Source organism: Ammospiza caudacuta, chromosome 6 (assembly GCF_027887145.1).
Source record: "Ammospiza caudacuta isolate bAmmCau1 chromosome 6, bAmmCau1.pri, whole genome shotgun sequence".
NCBI classification, from domain to species: domain Eukaryota; kingdom Metazoa; phylum Chordata; class Aves; order Passeriformes; family Passerellidae; genus Ammospiza; species Ammospiza caudacuta.
The window spans coordinates 66,522,335-66,530,225 of NC_080598.1; the positions used below are offsets into that span (position 1 = coordinate 66,522,335).

A 7,891-nucleotide genomic window follows, 5' to 3' on the forward strand; every position below is an offset into this window, starting at 1 on the left:
GGGGCGCCGCCGGGAGCCCCGGGCCCGGTGCCGGCCCCGCCGGGCAGGGGCAGCGGGCGGGGCTCCCCGGGACGGCGCCGGCCCCGCGTGCCGGAGCAGCCGCCGCAGGAGCCGCTTCCCTGCCGGGAGCCGCGCTCCGTCCGGGGCCGGCAGCGAGCGCGGGGTTCGGCCGCTCAAAGCTCAGCGGTGCCGCGGCTCGGAGGCGCTTTGGAGGCGTTGATTGCGTGGCTGTGTTCGGTTTGCAGCGGGCGTACGCTAAAGGATACGATGTTCTTCCCGAGTGGCACGGTTCTCGGTGCCGGTAGCGATGGTAAAGGTTTGTTTTGGATTGGGTTTTGTAGTCGGATTTTGGTTTTTTTTCCCTGGGTATTATGTTTAGAAGGGCGCGCAATGGTTTTTACGGGTCGTAGCGCGAAGCAGCGGTTCGCATTTTAATTCTGTTGCGGCGGCTTTTATTAGCGTGAGTGTGTAGTGTTTGTTTTGGGGGGCTTGGGGTAGCGTCGTGTCGTTCATAGCAGCGGGTTTTTAATCTCGATAATTGCATGTGTGTTTATCGTCTTCCAGGGCTTTTATTTGTTTGGTTTTTTTCGATTGTAGTGTATGTTTTATGGTTACGGGTAATTTGGGGGACCTTGTTTATGGTTACGTTTGTCTTTAGTCTTTGTGTTTGCTTCTAGGTGGTATTTTTATTTTGATAGCTTGAGGCACTATGGGTTTATTCAGTTGGGAATAATTTTTTTGTTGCAGATTTAAGTTTATCTGTTTTTTGGTATTATTCTTGTTGTTGGTTTCTTTATTTTCTTTTGTTGTTGTTGTTGTCTTTTAATGTATTTGAGTATTGTTTATCAGGGTTTTTTTTGGGAACATGGGTATTTATATGGTGGGTTTTTAAAGTATTTATTTATTTGGGTAGTTAATTTCTTAGTTTTTAGTGGTTGAGATGTTTTTCCGTTTTGTTAATTCGTTCAGGTTTTAACGTTATTTTTACAGAGGATTGTTTATTCTTTGAGTTAGTGTAGAGGTAGAATTTTGTAGAATTTTGGTGGTTTTTTTTTTTTTTTAGTAACGTTCAGGATGAGTGGCACTGTCTTGAGTTTAGTAGATTAGTTTGACTTTTTTTAAGTACTTTTTGTGATTTGCTGTGTGTGTTTCTATAGGATTTTCTTTTATTTTGGTTCCATTTTTCTGTCGTGATGAGAATTGATATTGAAAAGAGTGTTCTTTGTTTTTTCGCTGACACTTGTTTGGCTGTTGGAGATTTCTTGATGTTTTTGGAAGATATTGGTGGGAATTTGGTGCTGTTTGTTCTATCATTTCTTTTCGGAATTGGATTTTAAATATACAATTATGACTCTAACTCTATTGAAACAAAAGAAATAGATGTGTAGCAATGGGAATGAGCCAATTTTATTTTTATATATTCGGTCAATTTTTAAAATTTAACATGTAACTTAAGTCATTATGTTTCAATAAGTTATTCTAATTTTAGTAGAGTCTTATGTATGTTTATAGATATATGAATAGAGAATATAAATGTAAATACAACCCAAAGAAAAATACAAATATATAAATGGATTGCAACTATATGCAGATATATAAAAAAATTAATAATAAATTGTAAATGTAAAATAACATAAATTGATGCAATATATAATACAAGTTATACTGTATATATGTTATTAAAAATATTATAGGAAATGGATATAAAATAGATATAAATACGGATGTGAACTATCTATCTATATCTATCATTTGTTGTATATTATGATAAATATAAATATTTAAAAAAATTTAGGTACTTTAAAATAATGAATGGTTTTGCTTTTTCTTTGCCAAAGCAGAGGTTTTAGTATAAAAATTACAAATACAAATAATATAAAGGCAGAAATATAAGTATAGAAATATATAGTAAACACATTAAAGATTTATATAAAAATTAGAAATATAAGGAAAAATAACTTGTAGCAGTAGATATGGTAAATAATTTAAAAATTAATTCCCGTATAGTTTTGAATAAGGTGCATATTATATATAGTTATTAATGATTAATGTAATGCATCAATATAAACTATAAGTATAAATTTGAATATTGTCATGCAAGCTATAAATATAAAAATATTTCAATATAGTGTAAAAGAAAGTTTTTTTATGTGTTGAGTTAGAAAGGGATTTTAATTTTAAATAATAAAAGTGTTATAGAAATAGAATTTTAAAAATATAACTATAGAATCAATACATAAAGATATTTATAAAACCACAAAAGATAAATAAATATTATTAGTAGGAATAGACATAATATAGTATAAGGAATAGACATAATATAGTGTATAAATGACATACTGCATCCATGTCCACTATAAATATGCATGTGAATATAAATACGAAAAATAGAAATATCAAATGTATTTAAATATAATTTAAAACAACGGGGCTTGTTTGGGTCATGTCGGGTAAGAGGCGGGTTTTTGGCTCATTTATTTCAGAGCAGTTTTCGGCGGGGGTCGCCCCTGTTGTTTTTTGCCGCCTTCGCTGCCCGCAGCCCCGAGGCGCGCTGCGCCCCCGGCTGGGGCGGGCGGCAGTGCTGCCGCCTTGTGGGCAGAGCGCGGTACTGCAGCCCTGCGCCGAGAGGCCGCCACCTTGGGAGTGGCGAGTCGCGGGTGTCGCGGACTTTTCCTTGACCTTCTCGAGATGGGGGCAGAAATGGCGCGTAAATTGAAGGCCTCAGTCCGACTATCAGGGCTGCCTGCGTGTAAGACCGAAGCCGGCGCGGCCCCAGTGGGATTTTTTGTGGCGTTTTAGATGTACCCGAAAAGCGCTGTGGTCTCAGCGGCGCCGCGGGCGAGCGTATTTTGGCGGGTTTGTGACAGGCATGTGGGTTAAACGCCTCGCTGTGCCGGGGTCCTGTCACGGCCGCTTTCCCGCCCTGAGGGAGCCGAGCCGGGCCGAATAGTTCCGAAGAGCCGAGTGTGGCCGGAAACAGCCGAGTTTCCCCGAGGAGCCCTGTGGAGCCGAAAACAGCCGACTTTCACCGAAGAGCCGAGTGTGGCCGAAAACAGCCGAGTTTACACCAAGAGCCGATGATAGCCGAGTGTAGCCGACACTGGCCGCATTTAGACAATGTGCCGAATATGACCGAGTTTAGCCCAATCGTGCCGAGTTCGGCCGAAGAGCCGAACTGAAACGACTTTAGACCAAGAGCCGAACCGAGCCGAATTCAGCCGAGTTTCATTCAACAGGACCGAACGCCGCCGCAGCGCTCTGCCTGCAGTGCGCCTGTGCAGACGGCAGGAGGCGCTGTGCCTGCAGTGCGCCGGGACAGACGACAGGGAGCGCTGGGGCTGCAGTGCGCCGGTGCACACGGCAGGGGGCGCTGTATAAAAATAAGTATCAAATATCAACTATCTATAAGAAGGGATTAAAAGCTCTATGTCACGTACAGCAGTAGAAAATTTCAGGCTCCCAGGGAATAAATAGTTTTCTTTAAATCATTTTCGTTTTGGAGTTTTTTTTTTTTTTACTCCCAGGTATCCTGACAGTTTCTACTGCTGCTCTTTTATTCTAAAGCTAGAAAGATAAACCAAGATGAGAAATACAAGAAAGGGAAAGGGATAGGAAAGGAAAGGAAAGGAAGCAGGAGAGCAATAGGGAAGGGAAGGGTTGAAAACCAGAGTGAAAAAAGAAAAAAGAGTTGGAGGGAAAAAGAGAGGGCATTCGGGAGGAGCGGTGCTGCCTCGGGTCCTTCCCCGCCCTGGGGCGAAGGAGCCGTTTGATGCCCGGGAGGGACTGCAGCTCCCGGTGGCGCGGGACGGAGCCGTGGCTGTCAGCCCGAGACTACAACTCCCGGCAGGCCGTGCTGCCGGCGCGGCGTGTGACGCAACGGCTGACGCGGCCCATGAGTGGCTGGCGTGCCAGGCGGCCGCGCGGGGCTGTGCGCGGGCAGCTGGCGGCGCCTCTCCCGCGCGGGACGGCGACGCTGGAGGGGCGAAGCCTCCGTGTGGGCGCCCGCGTGGAGCTGAGGAGCGCGGAAGGAGCGTCCGCCCGGTTCGTCGGCCTCACTCAGCGGGGGCGGGGGCGGGGGCGCTGCCGCCCGCCGATGGCGGAGGGCGAGGCGGTGCTTTGCTGCCGCGGGCCGGGAGCTGCAGGAGCCGCCGCGGGCGAGCGGCGCCGGGCGCTCCCGCGGTCCCGGTGGGGCGGCCGCCCTTGGGCTGGCGGAGGCGCAGGAGGAGCCCCCGAGCCGCAGCCGTCTCCCTCGGGCTGCTGCCGGTGCTGCGGGCGGAGGCGGCTCCGCCGCGTGTCGGGCGTTGCGAGCAGGGAGCGCTGCGATATCGGCGGCGTGACGGGGCTGCTGCCCGCGTTAGTGCTCGTGGCTCTTTCCGCCGTGGAAACGGACGGAGCGGCGCTGAGCGGCGAAGCCAGAGATGGCCGGGAGAATGCCCAGCGCGGGGAGCCGGCGGGCTGTATCCTTCGGATGGCCCAGGTGCGAGCTGCAAACTCATCCCCGCTTCCGCCCCTGCCCTCCCGAGCCCCAGGGAAAATGCTTTCCAGCATTGTCGAGCTTCTGAAAGACGAAACTTGTGATTTGACAGTAGCATCCAGAAAAGGTTTCTGTCTAGATTAGCAAATGTCTAAATTGTTCTTGGTTACATCCCACGACCGGTTTTAGGCAGTGACTTTATACTGCTTTTAGGATTTTCTTGTACAGTGGTGAGAAAAGAGGCAGGTCTGATAGTGGTTTCACTTTTTTCTACTTCACGTTCCATAAGATTCTTTTATCCAAGCACTTGTTTTAAAATTCTACTGTAGGCGTTTATGGTTCACTTTTTTTTTCTTTGCAGCACCCGTGACTTTTTTTTTTCTCTAAATCAGGAGTAAATATAGCTGTGTAAAATCACCTTGGTTTTCTTCCTTCTTTTTTTAACTGAATTGTTTTTATTAAAAATCCTATTTGAATATGTAGAAAAAGTGGGGATGTCCTGTAATATATCCTAGCTTTTCTTGTTTCCAGGGTACCCAGAAAATATGTCTCCCTTAGAGTCCCACAGAAACGTTCTCAGTGCGATCTCTCTCAAGGTATGTATTTACAAGCAAGTGATCCCTTTAGATATTTGCCTGTGAATTACCTTTTCCTGTAATTGAGAGCTTGCGTTCTGTGGGTTTTATGATAAAGCTGTAAAACATGTAAAAATGGTTTTGCAAGTCTTAACCGTTGAAGGCAGCAATAAGTGGATTTAGAGCCTGTTCTTGAGCAGACAAAGGGAAAAAGTGTGACTTTGATGCTGAACTTGTCATTTTTCATTGGACTTGTCTGGAATGATTTAAGAATAGAGAGAGCTAGAAAAAGAGAGAAATAGAATTGGTTCTTGAGCCCTCCTCAAATGCTCACCATGATGCAGCGTAGAGCCGAAGGGAAGGGTGATGGAACAGAGCTCTGTGCTTTAGAAGGAAATAAATTTAAACCTGACCTCCACACAGAGTCTCACTAACTTCTGTTGTTTTAAAATACCAAATACGTTTAGGAAGTGTTGGAAGTTAGTATTTTGGGAAAGAAATGGCAGTTCCACAGAACATTCCATGGAACAGAGGCTCTGGGAACGATTCGTGTTGTAACTGCTGTCACTGCAATCAGTTGGTGGCTCAGCCTTGAAACGTGCACTTGGCCTTCTATAAAGCACTGTTTTGTTTGCCTTTCAGTGCTGTGAGTCTTGATAAATCGGAGAAGAGGCCAAGAGAAATTTTTCATCCCTTGATATAAAAGGTAGGAAGTGACTTTTTTTGGTTTGGTTCTTTTTCTTTATTATTTTCTGGAAATAAAAGTAATTAAGTATAGGTACTACTGGTTTGTTTCTTCCAGTAGCAGGTGATAATAATAGTAGTAGTACTAGTAAAAATAATAATAGACATAATAATAATAGTAATGTAATACTACTTAAACTGTCTTTATCCATTGGTCTGGCCATTTCAAATCAAAACTTCTAAACACAAATCAAACCGTCATCCTTGTAGAATCTTTCACAGCAGTGGGCTAAAGATCCTGGTTTTGTTGACAGGATTTATTGGTTCTGGAAGAACAAGAGGGAAGTAGAAGCCTAACTACTTCTAGCTCACAGAGCCGTCCAGTGAACAGAGCTTTGTGTTTTGGTGGGCTTGTGATGACTTTGAAATCAATTGCTCATTACAGTAAAAAAAAAATTCATGTTTTTTTGAACGTGACAGCAGAAATACCTTTAGGCACCAACTGAATAATAATAGATCACCAGTTTAAGTAAAACATTCATGCTATACTATCGAAATTTAAAGGTAAATTATTATGTATTAGGTGATGGTGTAAAGTGTATGTTCTCATGTGTAATGCAAAGATACATACGTACCTGAAAGTCCTTAGAGGAAACAAATTTTTATGTCTGCTGTTTGACTGTTTATCATACGATATTTGGTTTTCTTTCCCAGGGATCGGTGAATTTTAACTTTGGACTCCTCTATGCTAAGGATGCTCAGCTTACAGGTGATGAAATGTTCAGTAATGGTGAGTTTTTCACCTTCTCTTTAATTGCTGTGCTGATCTGAATAAGAGAAAAAACAAAAGCAAGAGAAAAAAGAAGGATGGTTTATTATTTTTGATGCTGTTTTGTTTGTTTCCTCAGTATTTGCTGCAGCTCTGCTCACCCAAGCTTTGGGTTCCTTCTGTCCCACTGGGAGTTGCCCAATTTGGTTGCATCTGGTGAAATTCCCCCTGAGACCTTACAGAACTAGCTCAAACTACGTGAGAGCCATTTGCAGTTCTCTCCAGACACCTGGAGAATGGGCGACGTTTCTGAGGACCCGGCGAGCGCGCTTCTATCCAAACTCAGTCTGTGAAATTCCTGGGGAAAACCCTTCTGTGTCCTGAAGGGTTCAAACTCTGGTGAGGATCCAGTTATCAGGTGCTCACCTGGATGGTTCCAGCTCCCAAAGGTAACACTTGTACTCTTGCCCTGTGGTTTACATCTATTGTATTTTTGTTATTTTGCAAGATGTTTTGTCTTTGCAAAATATTGTGCATTTCACTCTTTGGAACCTCTCAGATGGTTCTTTGGTGCAGCACCACCCCATGGGACACTTGGCTGCTGTCCTGAAGGGGTTGGTCGCTAGAATTGTAAATCCTGGAGAGTTTATAAGTCTTCTGTCCCCAGGCAGGTATCATGCTTTGTTTACTTTAGTTCTGTTGGTTAGGCGCTGCTTCTCGTTGCAAGTATGAATTTCAAACTGCCCTGTTCTTATTTTAACTGTTTTCCTGGTTCTCTCCCTACGGCAGGGAAAGACTCTCGTCTCCTTGTCATCGGGCTCGGTGCTGTCCAAGAAGATGCAGAGACTAAAAAAATCCTAAGAAGCAAAATACGACTGCAGGGAAAAGAAGCTGGAGAGAACAGGAGGTGATATTGTTATCCTTACCCTGTATTAGAAACATCCGCTGTGCTTTGATGCTGGCAGCTGCCAGGGGCTTGTTAGCTCTTTGTAGGCAGGTGTAGGTGTTCACTTGTAGGTTTTTTCTCTGGACAAGTCAATTCAAACTTTGCTAAGCTTATATTTGCAGATTACTCTGTAGCACAGTCCAGCATGACGTTTTTGAATGTTGTAAAAATCCCATGTTACTTGGAAATTGCTAATGAAGAGAAGCTTTAGGGGACAATAAGATTTCAGGGTTGGAAGATGTGAGAAGAATTTTGTGGGGATGTTAGACTGAAGTAAAGCACACTTGAAGCTGGACTGGCACGCTGGCAGGTCCCCTATTAAACAGTAGTGCTGAGGTTAGCCTGGGGGTTGCCCATTGTTTCTGTAGAAATCAATGTTTCCTGGTCTTCAGAGGTAAGCTGCTTTGAAAAGCTGGAAGGTCCAGCGTGCTGACAAGCCCCGT

General features: G+C 44.2%; 1 long non-coding RNA gene across 1 annotated transcript; it reads left to right on the forward strand.

Moving 5' to 3' along the window:
• The first annotated feature begins 5,011 nt into the window (after positions 1 to 5,011).
• LOC131559461 (uncharacterized) lies at positions 5,012 to 7,409 on the forward strand. The gene is made up of 5 exons (XR_009274881.1): positions 5,012 to 5,070; positions 5,692 to 5,755; positions 6,448 to 6,523; positions 6,642 to 6,951; positions 7,292 to 7,409. It is a non-coding gene; the product is annotated as an uncharacterized LOC131559461 (long non-coding RNA).
• Positions 7,410 to 7,891: the final 482 nt, after the last annotated feature.